Source organism: Barbus barbus, assembly GCF_936440315.1.
Source record: "Barbus barbus genome assembly, chromosome: 37".
In the NCBI taxonomy this organism is placed as follows: Eukaryota; Metazoa; Chordata; class Actinopteri; order Cypriniformes; family Cyprinidae; genus Barbus; species Barbus barbus.
In genome coordinates, this window is record NC_136715.1 from 8,323,508 (window position 1) to 8,339,527 (window position 16,020).

The window sequence follows — 16,020 nt, forward strand, 5'->3', positions numbered from 1 at the left end:
TGAGCAACAAATCAGCATATTAGAATGATTTCTGAAGGATTGTGTGATACTGAAGACTGGAGTAATGGATGCTGAAGGTTTGCCATCACAGGAATAAATTACATTTAAAATAAATTCAAATAGAAAGTTATTTTAAATTGAAACAACAATATTATTGTTTTTACTGTTTTGATCAAATAAACATGACCTTGGTGAGCATAAGAAACTTAACAAAACGTAAAAAAATTCTTACCAAATTCAAACTTTTGAACAACAGTATATAAATAATGATGAATTATAGATTTTTTTACACCCACATTTTTGTGTGCCATATTATCTTACTTTTTTGCATATTGAAATTGTGCTTATATCAAAATCAACTGGGAGTTGAGCCAGACTTGATGATTCACTACCAAATTGTTCTGAATAGCACAATGGAATCACAATGGAAAGGTTATTTATTGGCAGAAAATATGGGAACCCCAATAGAGTGAAAGCAGGCAACGAGAGTAACATAGTGAGTTAGAAATCCACTTGAATAAAATAAATGCTTTTTTTCCCTAAATGGGTCCATGTGTTCCTTTTAATATTTACAACATCCATTTCAGATCTGCCATACTTAGCGAAACACTTTAAAGCACTGTGTTTTAGACACATGATGACGTGTCTAACCTGACATCATTGTTTCATATCAAAGAGAGACTGTTTCTAGACTTTATCTCACAGCGACCATGCCTCTAATTTACGGATGGTAAACACATCTTTGCCACTTCAAAGGCTGCCACGTTTCAAAGCTGGCAGAATGGCAAGCTTTCATCAGGGTCTAAAAGAGGCTCAAGACCAGCAATAAGAGCTCTGAGGTGCACAGAGAATCAAGAAATTTAGCCAAAATGATATTGACTGGAGACTTCCAGAAAGCTGCAGAAAAGCCAACTCGGTAACGCGTTAGATTACAACCCGCAAATAACTACGTGAGTATACTGAATTTACAGTGTACGTTTCTGTAATTATAATGTACCTATAAAGAACGTACGTGTAGGTATAAGGGAACAATGTGTTACGTTTGGGTAATAAGGGGCTAACAAACAGATATGTAAACCTGCAAAGAACTGCGTAAGTAAACTGAAATTACAGTGTAACTTTTTTGTAATTATAGCGTACCTCCGTGTAGGTACAGGGGAATAATATGGTGACGTTTGGGGAATAAAGGTGTAACAACCTGTAAAATTACAAATCATTTATACTGTAAATATTTTGAAACTAAGGGTAACTATTCTAATATTACGTGCTATGTATGACCTAAACAATAATCTTATGTTTGGGAGTGATTTAGAAAGACGATCCTTTTTATAATTTTATACTGGTATTTTACTATAGGCCAAGGTATTTTTAACCATTCTATTATTAAAGGAAATATGATGGAGATCACTTAACAACAAAACTGGACATCTAGTGAAATGAGTTAATGAGTTTCAGCTATGATTTATAATTCACAAGTCAGCTGACATTATGAAAGCTTATTCGAACGTATTGTATTTACTTATAACAAAAAAAACTGATTTGGCTTTATTAAAACTTGTGCCTAATTTATTAATTAAATAAATAAGTCTAAATAAATGGTTCAGATGACCAAAACATCTTGCATAATTAACATTTATATTAACACATTCATAAATATGGGATGTTAAACATGTCGTAGAGTTATGTTATGTTAAATATGAATATATAAACTGTATGTGCACAGTAACTGCGCTTTGCATCCGCTTTCTGCTGATTGCTGAACAAGACTGACTCAAATGACCGACCTACCCGGTACAGATTTGTTCAACGACATACATTTGTTCAACGACTCAAAACAGCAACTCGGTCAGTGATGGGCGTGTTCGTTCAGTAATCGTTCGTGAATGAAAAGAACCAGTTGTTGAACGATATGGCGAGCTCGGCTCGTGTAGTTTGGCATATTTGCAGCAAAGAAAGAAATTTACACTTACCATTGTAATGAAAACTGACCCACTGAACAATTCTCTCAAGATCTCTTTCGTTACTCATTTAGTACTCTGTACAGTAAACTGTAAGGCAACTGTAAATAAAAACAGGTAAATTGTTGTAAATTGGTGTGGCTAGGGTTTCAAATTTAGGCCCTGTCACGAGATGCTCAGACCCTAGCCTGGCCCGTGTCCAAGAGCTTGACAGAATTACCAGTCCGTCCCGAGCCCATCTTTTTTCCCCCTTCTCCAAAATCAGATTATACTATTTCAGCTATTAAAATAGTTCAGTTTTGTATGTAATGGAAAAGTGGTTATATTTTGTTTCATTTTTTTTTATTAAGTTAATTTAGAAAAACTTTTGGAGTATTTTTTTTTTTTGTTCGTTAAATGTTTTTTTCTTTCTTAAAGTAATGACCAAGCTGTCAGCGGCAGACCGGCAGGCTGATTATAGCCATGTTTGATCAATTTAGCCTTCTCAAATCATCACGACTTGCCTAAAATAAAATCTATAGATATACTAAAACAGTTCAAGCATATAACAATGTTTAAACGTTAAACCTAGATAAATGTGCTCTGCTTCCTAGTTTGTGCGGAGAGTGGAAGCTAAAGCGCAGGACATGGAGTCACCGGCGCAATCAATTGCATTTTTTCAATGGAAACAACTTACGACGTAATTTTTGCTCATAAAAGTACAAACCCGATTCCAAAAAAGTTGGGACACTGTACAAATTGTGAATAAAAACAGAATGCAATGATGTGGAAGTTTCAAATTTCAATATTTTATTCAGAATACAACATAGATGACATATCAAATGTTTAAACTGAGAAAATGTATAATTTTAAGGGAAAAATATGTTTATTTTACATTTCATGGCATCAACACATCTCAAAAAATTTGGGACAAGGCCATGTTTACCACTGTGTGGCATCCCCTCTTCTTTTTATAACAGTCTGCAAACGTCTGGGGACTGAGGAGACAAGTTGCTCAAGTTTAGGAATAGGAATGTTGTCCCATTCTTGTCTAATACAGGCTTCTAGTTGCTCATCTGTCTTCCAACAATCTTCCTCTTTATGATGCGCCAAATGTTTTCTATGGGTGAAAGATCTGGACTGCAGGCTGGCCATTTCAGTACCCGGATCCTCCTTCTACGCAGCCATGATGTTGTAATTGATGCAGTATGTGGTCTGGCATTGTCATGTTGGAAAATGCAAGGTCTTCCCTGAAAGAGACAACGTCTGGATGGGAGCATATGTTGTTCTAGAACTTGGATATACCTTTCAGCATTGATGGTGCCTTTCCAGATGTGTAAGCTGCCCATGCCACACGCACTCATGCAACCCCATACCATCAGAGATGCAGGCTTCTGAACTGAGCGCTGATAACAACTTGGGTTGTCCTTGTCCTCTTTAGTCCGGATGACATGGCGTCCCAGTTTTCCGAAAAGAACTTCAAATTTTGATTCGTCTGACCACAGAACAGTTTTCCACTTTGCCACAGTCCATTTTAAATAAGCCTTGGCCCAGAGAAAACGCCTGCGCTTCTGGATCATGTTTAGATATGGCTTCTTTTTTACCTATAGAGTTTTAGCCGGCAACGGCAAATGGCACGGTGGATTGTGTTCACCGACAATGTTTTCTGGAAGTATTCCTGAGCCCATGTTGTGATTTCCATTACAGTAGCATTCCTGTATGTGATGCAGTGCCGTCTAAGGGCCCGAAGATCACGGGCATCCAGTATGGTTTTCCGGCCTTGACCCTTACGCACAGAGATTTTTCCAGATTCTCTGAATCTTTAGATGATATTATGCACTGTAGATGATGATAACTTCAAACTCTTTGCAATTTTTCTCTGAGAAACTCCTTTCTGATATTGCTCCACTATTTTTCGCTGCAGCATTGGAGGAATTGGTGATCCTCTTGCCATCTTGACTTCTGAGAGACACTGCCACTCTGAGAGGCTCTTTTTATACCCAATCATGTTGCCAATTGACCTAATAAGTTGCAAATTGGTCCTCCAGCTGTTCCTTATATATACATTTAACTTTTCCGGCCTCTTATTGCTACCTGTCCCAACTTTTTTGGAATGTGTAGCGCTTATGAAATCCAAAATGAGCCAATATTTGGCATGACATTTCAAAATGTCTCACTTTCAACATTTGATATGTTATCTATATTCTATTGTGAATAAAATATAAGTTTATGAGATTTGTAAATTATTGCATTTCTTTTTATTCGTAATTTGTACAGTGTCCCAACTTTTTTGGAATCAGGTTTGTAAGAGTAATGCATCATTCGGAACTGTAAAGGGTCTACTTTTATTTGTGTGCACTCACAATATTAACAAAACGTTTTATAAAATATCTAAAATAATTTTATAAAATAAAGAAAACGATGCGCATTATGCCGTCTCATCTTGAACAGGAGCGCTTCACAAAAATGAACCGAAAGTCAGCGAGTAGGCTACATGCCTCACAGACATGATAAAAAAAAATAATATATATATAGAAAGCTTTAAATTAAAATGATTGCAAAAACTGTGTTGGCATGTAATTTCAAGCATTGTTACTCTTCATTTAAATAGTGGTGGCGCAAATTAACTGAAATAATAACAGCCCAGTGCTATTATGATTGTACATTTATAAATTCATTGTCATTTACATCTTACTGTGATATTGGAAACTCTACTTAAAACTGAAATGAATTTAGAACAGTGCTATTTCCTGCACTGTATGACTTACATTGTGCTGTCAGTCTGGTAGGAAATGTACAGACTGATGAACAAGATCAAGAATAAGCTTTGCTCTGGTTATATCCAGTTCCGCTAATGGAATATGTCTTTCTTGCAGCTCACAAAGCCTTGGCCAAGATTGATGCTGTCCGTTTAATTAACAGGAATTATTTACTGAGCGAAGCTAACCATCTGCAGCCCAACTCATGTAATGGATATATTAGCTAAAGACTCAATGGATTAGTGGCTGCACATTTAGTGAACTGGGAGCAGTCCATCATTGGGGAAAAGTCACGTAAAGCTGCTAGCATGTCACTGGCGATTGAAGTTGTAATGAGTGTGTGTATGTATGTTCTGGACTAAATCAGCTCACCACCTTGTTATGCGTCACTCTTCACCTGAAAACGCCCTGTCCTGGTCATGTTTTCCCAAAATGTAAAAATAAAAATAACAAAAAAATTATAATATTTTATTTTATTTTTACTAGCAATAACAAAGGTTTGCTTTATATTCCTGAAACACATACACTGAATGTGTATTGCTCAGGTGTCCACATCAGTGGATATAATAAAACAGCCCTGCCTTTTAGTGATCTGAGGATGGATAGAGGTGTTGCCCAAAGATCTTTTTCTGCTGCTTACAAGCATTTACTGACCTGCATCTACTTCTGCTTTTGTCCTCCCAGTCAACTCCATGCTGACTGAGGCAAAGATTTCTCTTTGAGCTTAAAAGAAACCACATGGTGGTTCCTTTGAATATGATATATCGACAATGCTGTTTTCTTACTTGAGTGAAAACACTTGAATCTTACTTTCATATTCCAACAATGTAGCGAAAAAGCCTTTCCCAGGACACCAAAAACGTACATCCTCAAACACGTATTTGTTTCCCTTCCTTTTTTAACCTTAGAAAACTGTATATTCTCAGAGGGCTTAAAAGCAATGCTTATGTGTGTTTAATATCGAACATTTAACCCCTCATAAGCATTTTTTCTCTCTGTTTAACCTTGCTACTCTGTTAGTCGACTAGTGGCACCAGTCAGCCATTTAACGCTATGCTATTGGTACATAATTCACATGCAGCAGAGGACTCTGGGTATTAAGCAAATCCCAGCGGTGAGGGAAGGGGGGGGGGGGGGGGGGTCGAGGACTGTTGTGAAGGGGGGGCATTGATGAAATGACCAGGAAAGCCTAATTAAAGTTGCTGAGCTCAAACGCATTGATGTATTGCATCCATTATGGCCCAGTTCGATAGGTCTGGCCCCCAGCACTGCTACAGACACTCTCTCCTCACCAAACACTCTGAATAACTAACAGCAGTGCATGAGAAGAGAGGCGGCAGCGCTGCTGCCTGATACCGAAAGATTGTGCTGTCTCAAGTGGCTGGAGAGATTTATGAGCCTGTGTGTGCATCCGTGTATTCATAGGTGTAGATTTAAGGGGAGTTAAAAGGAGTCTCCCGCTCATCACGTGCTTGTCTTTTGTTGTTTTTAACATGGTGTTTAAAATGCAATGCTGCAGCATTGAATTCTAAGGCTTATCGTTAGAAAGAACACAAGTCATGCAGGTAATGATGTCTCATCTAAACATTTATAGTGGACAAATGCAAAGTTGATGAAATTATAGTAATAGTTCACTCATAAAGTAAAATATTTTCATTAATAACTTACACTCGTGAGAGCTTCGTTCATCATTGGAACACAAATTAAAATATTGTGGATGAAATCCAAGAGCTTTCTGACCCTGTGTAGACAGCACTGCAACTGTTATATTAAAGGCCCAGAAAGGTAGTAAGGACATTGTTAAAATAGTCCATGTGACATCATCGATTCGGCCATCATTTTATGACGCTATGAGAATACTCTATGAGAAAACAAATATAACAATGACTTTATTTCATCAATTTCATCTTTTCCTTCAGACATGTTTACAAAGACTGTTTTATGTACAGAGTGCATTTTCCTCTGCTTGTAAACAAGGTGCAGCACATCCAGGTTCTACATAGTAATTGCGTTACTGTCTATGCAGACTCAGAAACCTCTCAAATTTCATCAAAAAAATCTTCATTTGTGTTCTGAAGATAAAAAAGATCTTACAGGGTTTTGAATGACATAAGGGTGAGTTATTAGTGAAAGAATTGTCATTTTTGGACTACCTGATCTCAGGACGAATACATACCTGTGGGAACTTTTTCGCAAGACACGAAATACGTACCAATAAGTACATATTTCGGTGTAGTGCAGATTGTACGTTACTTTAAAACATCATAGAGCATTATAGTTATAGCACCACTCAAAGGACATTTCAAGCCAGTACTGCAATGACACATACAATACCCCGACTATATGTACCTTCATCTGTTCCAAGGAAAAATAAACAACAACAAAATAAAAACAAACAAACAAACACTCATTTAGCACCACTCAGTGCACATTTCACATAGAATATGTCATGAAACGTGCATGACGCTATGTATTTCGCATCTTGCAAAAAAGTCAAGTATCTGTAGTGAGAGTGCAGTTTGTTTGAAACCCTGCTCCACTATATTCAATTAATTTGAAATTTAAATGGGGGGGGGGGGGGGGGGGTGTAATTGATAAAAAAAAAAAAATTATAAATCTGTCAAATTAAATAAAACGTATGCGTATTCAATTTTATTAGATCAACTTAAATGATCTAATGTAAACTTAAATTAGTTTACATTAGATTATGATGGAAAGTGCACTGGTACAGTGTTTACTTCCTGCAAATGCAAATAGTGTTTTGTTCAGGATAGGATTAGTTAATCACATCCAAAATAAAAGTTTTTGTTCACATAATATATGTTTGTACTGTGTATATTTATTATGTATATATAAATACACACACATAGACATATATATATATATATATATATATATATATATATATATATATACACTCACCTAAAGGATTATTAGGAACACTATACTAATACTGTGTTTGACCCCCTTTCGCCTTCAGAACTGCCTTAATTCTACGTGGCATTGATTCAACAAGGTGCTGAAAGCATTCTTTAGAAATGTTGGCCCATATTGATAGGATAGCATCTTGCAGTTGATGGAGATTTGTGGGATGCACATCCAGGGCACGAAGCTCCCGTTCCACCACATCCCAAAGATGCTCTATTGGGTTCAGATCTGGTGACTGTGGGGGCCATTTTAGTACAGTGAACTCATTGTCATGTTCAAGAAACCAGTTTGAAATGATTCGAGCTTTGTGACATGGTGCATTATCCTGCTGGAAGTAGCCATCAGAGGATGGGTACATGGTGGTCATAAAGGGATGGACATGGTCAGAAACAATGCTCAGGTAGGCCGTGGCATTTAAACGATGCCCAATTGGCACTAAGGGGCCTAAAGTGTGCCAAGAAAACATCCCCCACACCATTACACCACCACCACCAGCCTGCACAGTGGTAACAAGGCATGATGGATCCATGTTCTCATTCTGTTTACGCCAAATTCTGACTCTACCATCTGAATGTCTCAACAGGAATCGAGACTCATCAGACCAGGCAACATTTTTCCAGTCTTCAACCGTCCAATTTTCGCCCATAGGACTGCCGCATACTGGATGTTTTTCCCTTTTCACACCATTCTTTGTAAACCCTAGAAATGGTTGTGCGTGAAAATCCCAGTAAGCGAGCAGATTGTGAAATACTCAGACCGGCCCGTCTGGCACCAACAACCATGCCACGCTCAAAATTGCTTAAATCACCTTTCTTTCCCATTCTGACATTCAGTTTGGAGTTCAGGAGATTGTCTTGACCAGGACCACACCCCTAAATGCATTGAAGCAACTGCCATGTGATTGGTTGATTAGATAATTGCATTAATGAGAAATTGAACAGGTGTTCCTAATAATCCTTTAGGTGAGTGTGTATATATATATATATATATATATATATATATATATATATATATATATATATATATATATATATATATATATATAAGAAAAATATGTTATATTTGTATATTAAATATATTTATATATAATGCAAATGAAATAAATATACATGCAAATACATAAAAAAATATAAATATATACTGTATGAGTGTGTATATATATATAATAAATATTGCATATATGTGCATAATAAATATACACAGTACATACACATATATCATTTGACAGCACTATTATTAATATTATTAAAATTACTATTAATGACTATTCATTATAATTTACACAAAACAGAGGTACCAGCAGTGGTGTCTTCTTTTAGATGCTAAATAAACATACATGCAGATATGTGTGTCTAAGTGTGCATGATCAATTCTTTCACTGCATAATGTTTGCCAGTTTGACAGAAGGCGAAAAAGAAGGATTTTTATGGACCAAAAGAGAGAGAGAAAATAACATTTTGTTTGACCGTTCATCTTTCTGGTTCTTTGGCTAACCCTCCACACCTTATAAACTACAGCTCATTCTTCAAGTCTACATAGTGGGTGTGACTCTGAATTAAAGATGAGAATGTAAGATAATTGAGAGAGAGAAAGAAAGAAAGGGAGCAGAATGACTTTTACACATTCTTCGTAGCATAAATACATACTTCCGAACCATCCTGAATGTTGAATGTGTGTGCATCCTAATAACTTTACATTTGTTAGTCTAAATTTATGAACATATTGTAAACTTTCACCTCTCCCCTTGTTTTTTTGATTTTTTTTTGCTTTGCCAAAAACAGAGCACAACAAAGGGATTAGACACACCAGCCCGTGGGCTAGCATTACCAGCACCGTCTCACACTGTGCTTCGTCAGCGGCCATCATAAGCCTATGTAAAGCATGTGGGGTGAATTATGGCAGCTGTAACAGGCAGGCACGGGTGTTTATAATGTGTGTTATGGTGCCAGGCCTCCGGGGGAGAGAATAAAACACTGACTAATGGAGGCGGGAACAGGAAGGAGAGACAGCAGCAGCAGATTGCGAAGGTCATTGCTCTGAGTGCAGTTCGAATGAAGAAGGACTTGGTTTTATGTGAAGATTTACTAGCTCTGTTACAATCGTTGTTAAAGGTGATGTAATGTTGCTCATAGCCTATTCTGTATCCGAACAGGTCATAGGTAAGGTTCCACTTTGTTCATAAGATAACTTTTAAACATATTCAAAGGATGTAATGTCATTTACACAACCCCTTATGGCTTTGTCAGTATGGGTGTGTAGAAGTATAGCTGTATATTAAAGCTAACATGTATATAGTATGTCCAAGAATACTGTGACTTTTAACACTTGTCTGTGTTTGTTCCAGACAGACAGTCTTTCTATTTTTATAGGATTTTCCAATGACTCTTTCTGCAGGTTAGTTGGAGGCAACAAGTAACAAAGTCTTTATGAATAATTCACTCAACTGGTTTGTTAAAAAACAGGAACAAATAATTTATTAATTGAGGAATGAATAAAGCTACTCTTCTTATGAGTGAGTCATTTGAATCATTGAATCATCTGATTTGTTCAAAACATGGATTAATTTAGGAAGGAAACAAATTAATATTGTTTTTTTTTTATTTGTGAATCATTGAATCCTTTGTTCATCTGTTTCATTCAAAATACTTACTGATTTGGGAACAGAACAGTTGACTATGTCCTTATTCAATTTATGTTTATTTGAAGAGAGCTTTTCACAGTACGCATTATTGCAAAGCAGCTTCACAGAAAATGAATGTTTCTATATTACAATTAAAAGTAATCCATCAGTAGTTGGCATGTCAATGTGATGTCCATTTGGCAGAAATGTGCAGTTGCAGGATAATGAATCATGCAGTAGTAAATTACATGTATTCAAACAGAAACGGCAAACATTATTAAGAGAAAATGTGACCCTGGACCACAAAACCAGTCTTAAGTCACTGGGGAATATTTGTAGCAATAGCCAAAAATACATTGTATGGGTAAAAAATATAGATTTTTCTTTATGACAAAAATTATTAGGACATTAAGTAAAGATCATGATCCATGAAGATATTTTTTTAATTTCCTATGATAAATATATGAAAACTTAATTTTTGATTAGTAATCTGCATTGCTTAGAACTTAATTTGGACAATTGTAAAGGCGATTTTCTCAAAATTTAGATTTTTTTGCACCCTCAGATTCCAGATTTTCAAATAGTTGTATCTCGGCCAAATATTGTCTTATCATAACAAACCATACATCAATGGGAAGATTGTTTATTCCGCTTTCAGATGATGCATAAATCTCAATTTCGAAAAATTAACCCTTATGACTGGTTTTGTGGTCCAGGATCACCAATGATTATATGAAGTGATCAAAATGATAATAATATACAGTAAGGAAGAGAAGTCATTTTAATCTTTTGTTCATCTGATTTATTCAAAATATTAATTAATTTAGGAATAAAACAAGTGACTGTCCTTATGAGTGAGTCAATTGTATAATTTATTCATATGATTTGTTAAAAATCTTGATTCATTCAGCAACAAAACAAGTGACTGTCCTTATGATTGAATAAATTAAATTAGTTGTTAATTTGCTTCTACAAAACACTGATTCAATAAGGATTGAAACAATTAAAATGATGTATGTATGCATTTCTTTATTTATTTACTCATTAACTTACTCACTCCATGATTCAGTAACTGTACAACATTGTTTCTCAAATGTAAATTACTCAGTATTAACGGTTGTTTAAAATAAAATAATGTTTAGTAACTTTTTTAGAACATGATCAATCTTGCATTTGCTTAGTCAGAACATGTTGAATGTTTTGCTGTCTGAATTCATGTAATGACATATTGTAAAAGAATTACTGAATAATTTTTGGTCCAATTTATTGAAGTGAGAAAAAAAAAAACAGACTGCAAACTTCCTGACGCTACATACTAAGTACTGTTGGATGACAAAGGTTTTTGAACAGGATGCAGTCTAGAGACGGTTTTTCAAAAATATAAATTGTGTGCGCGTAGCAATGAAAGATTTGAGAGATATGAGTGGCACGCAAGAACAGAACTCAGAAAATCCACCTACCCATTGGGAATACCTACACCTGTCACTATCACACACACACACACAGAGAGTGCACTCCGTCTGCCAGTGCTTCGCTCTGCTGGAGTGAGCGACACGGTGGATGATCTGCCACTAATTGCTGCAGTTAAGACAGCGGAACTTACCTGTGCAGAAGAGCTACCTGATCTAATGTGCTGTAAAATCATTATGCTGTTTGTGGAGATCCTTGTTCGATAGTTTTCTTCTCTTTTTTACACGGGACAGGACTGTTGACATGGATGTCTGGCTTGCATAGTGTCAGTGGCTTTGCATAGTGTACATCACCCTTAATCAGCCCCTGGAGAGCATTCCCTAGTACCGTTCCTGAGCACTCCTAGATACCTGTAAACACTTTCAAACTATTTGCAAGTTCCAGGGTTAGCTGTCTCTTCGTTTATTTGGCAGGAAAAATATGAGCCTGGTTAAAAGCTACCCAGCATCGCTTTCCCGCTGTCAGTCAAAGAAACGTTTTTTTTTTTTTTTTTGTTCTGCAAACACAGGACTTGGAAGGCAAACGCGGGAAGTGGCAATAACAAGCCCGAACCGAGGTTGGTTCGTGCTCTGCTTGTTTCAAGCGCTTGCGTATGCATGCGTGAGTCTGTATGAATGTGCGACAAAGCTGAAAGGAAAACTTGGAAGTGCGAGAGAGCACAAGTGGTTCACATCCGTCTTTGGAAAGATGCCTCGCAATAAAAAAACAGTCCCCTGTAGAGGAAGCCACTCTGTCGGATGCTTTCTTTCAAAGCCGTCTTGCCATTTTCTCTTCAACCTGGTCTCTGGGGTCTGTGCGAGGACATAGGCTGTGGATTTGTTAGTCCACAGTAATGGCCAATCACCAAAGCAATTAGCATCCGGCAGTAAAATACTCCCCGAGTTTTAAAAGCGAGCCTAGGGCAACATACTGTTCCAAGTTTTCCCCCCAGAGGCCAATTCAGCCAGGCTAATCCTGCCTCTAATTAAGCCAATTGATAGAGGACAGTTGTTGTGTACAGTTTATTTGGATGTTAAAATGCCACACCGCAAAAGAGCTTTTGAAGCAGGGTTTGTTTCTCTCCAGAGTCATTTAAAAAATAACCACCGCAAGGTCTTTTGCTGCATTACCAGATGACGATGTGAGCTGATTTTGACGGTTCCGTATTCGGATGATGTGGATGTGTTTGCAACTGACTTTAATTGCCACTCCATCTATTTCTCATAAGTGCGAATCCAACTGTGACAAATGAATTGGGCAGTTCTTAAAAATTACACGCATACATGGGCTCTTTTGTGACACGTTTACATGGGCGGCAAACAAGGTCAGTCTACCCGTTGATTTTGTTCAGCTGACAGAAGTAGAGTTGTTGATATACAGAGTTAGAGATTTTTAATAATGTTTCCCAGGCAGGACCTTTCATTCCCCAGTGATCCTCAGGAGGGAGCTTTGCTCAAGTTTGAGGATCTTATCTATTCATGCTGCGCACCCCAGCAGCTCTGACTGAAGTGCTCCCTCGACTCGTGCTAGGACTTCTGATGTCAGATAGAGACAGTGAGAGAGAGGGGAAAATGTTTTTGTGTCATTCTCTACCTTCAAACGAATTGGAGAGGAACATGCAATGCATTGTGAGATTGTGTCATTTGACATTTCACCCCTTCAATTTATGTTAAATTACTTTGTCGCGTTGGCACTTTGTCTTCTCCTATGATATACGTAATGGTGGGTTATTTTATTCATTTTTTGATTCATTTTTTATTTGAATGTGCTGCCTAATATTTTTATGGAAACCATGGTTCTATTGTTTTAGGATTTTTCAATTAATAGAAAGGTCAAAAGTACATATTTGAAATAGAACTCATTTGTAATATTATAAATGTCTTCACTGTCAGTTTTCTTATCAGTTTAGTGCACTCTTGCTTATAATTTCCTTAAAAAAAAACTGACTTTTGAGCAGTAGTTTGTATCGATATAGTGTTTTTCGGTATGCTAAGGTGTGTTCTATTATAAATGCAATTTAAGTAATAATAATAATAATAATTATTATTATTATTATTATATAGCAGCTCCCTGTTGCTATAGAAACTCCCTGTCAATATAACAGATATTGTATTAAATTTATATTTAATAGTACACAGAATTAAATTTAAATTTTTCAGAAAATGTAAAATCTATTTTTTATTGTTATCCACAGACATCTTTTCTTTTAGCTTTGTTATCTAAAAAGAATATTATCATGTTGATCGGCTTGCAATACATACACTTCTCTTGGATCTATGGTAAGGAGTCAATATATTCTTAAAAACGTTGATTATTTAAGAAGCACTGAATTTCACTCCTGTATGTCTTTCAGAGACATGATACATTCAAGCTATCAATGCACAAACCATAACCTCTGACCTCTTCCATCATGGCTGTTAATACACAACCAGGGATAATTTACAGGCAAAACTCAGAGCTCCAATATGTTCTCCGCTCATATAAATATATGTGTGCGACAAATCGGTCACCTCTACAAAGCGGAACTATGATTTACTTCCCAGAAGCACTTAAGACATTGTGTGGAGAGAGAGCATGTCTGTCCCGCAGATGCTTATCTATTAAAAGCATAGGAGCCTCATACGGGCTGATAAGACCGTCGTGGGGCTTCTAGATCATGTTGATTAAGGTGTTTAAGAGTGTGGTGTGTGTGATCAGTCAGACAACCATACAACTAAGGTCACTTATTGATTATGCTTTGATCAAACTATGTCAATGAAATCACCCAGAAGGGCTGAGATTGATTGACTAAACTGGCTGCTACAGAAATGGAGCATTTCTAAAGGGTAGAAAATGTCAGAATCAAAGACATGAAATGAATATGAGAAAGTATTAGTAGTGAATTGATTTGCTTTTAGATGTTTACTCTGAATTCAACAGTTTGTCTTTCAGAAAAATGGTATATTTAGGGAAACAAGATACTCAAAGTAAAATATGGTTACACTTTATTTTATGGTATCAATACAATGTATCTAAACATTTGAATACCGAGTAAAAATAATTAACAAGAATTTACTATAAGGTTTTTCATTTAGCATTAGTTTCATGTAAATAATTTAATGTTTTTACAATATTCGGTAGATGTAACAAGGACACTGTAAAATAAATTGTTACCAAAAATATGTAGGATAGGACATTGTTGTTGTTGTTTTTATTGACTGAAAATACTTTTGTATACAATAAAGGATATGATGTCATGCTCTAGGACTTCTGTAATTCACATATGAGAAGTAATAAATTAAAATTGTCAAAATATACATCTACTCCACCTTCTAACAGAAGTTTGTATTGAGTCAAGAGCAGGGTTTGTATAGTTAACTAAATATAAAAAGAAAAATTAAATAAATAAAGAACTAACTTTAAATTATATATTTAAGCATAAGGTACAAGAGGCCATGCTGTATTGTGAATAAGTCACAGCTGAAGGGTGTTGTTAGGCAGGACACAAAACTACTACTATTAGTTCACAAAATGTTTAAATAGATGGTATCTTCATTTACAAACCGCATATTAGAAGAATAAACAACCACGTTCTTGTCTAAAAAAAAAAAAAACCCTCTTAAAACTACATTCCATGACACAAAAACAGTTATTTCTAAAATTATAATGGATTTGGGCATCTGCCGTGACACTCGCTTTGAGAAATACTATAAGTGGAGTAATACAAACAGTGAAACGGTTGGAGTTATCACTAGAATATCACACTCTTCTCAGCCAATCAGATTCAAGGACCAGAAAGAACTGTTGTATAAAAATGACAAAAACAGCAAAATTACTAAAACTTTAACTGAAATTAAAATTTAATAAAGCTAATTCATAGTTTTAATAAAACTATAAGAGAATCTCAATGATAAAGAAATAATACAGGCAGAGGTCAGTTTGTAACATACAGTATATATATCCTCTATTTGTCACATATCTTCTGGCTATGCAAATTAACAGGTTGCACAAACAGCAAGATGTCAGTATCTAGCAGATAAAACTCACCGTCTCTTGTACTGATCTGTGATTGTTTTTTCAGCATGTTAGAAATATGGAGATAATGTTTTGGAAGACAACAAGAGATCCTAGATCAGTATTAAGGATGGCTCACTTCTAAGAGGGGGTAAAGAAGAGTCAAGGCTGAACAACACACCTGCATTCAGATTAATGCCCAGCGCCTGCAGGGGAGCTGCTGGAAATGAGTGGGCCGGGATTTTTATTGACCCACGATTGACAAAAAAGGGAGTGCGGGCCAGTGAAGGAAAGAGAAGAAAGGGAGAGAGGAACACAGAGAGAGGATCGTGGT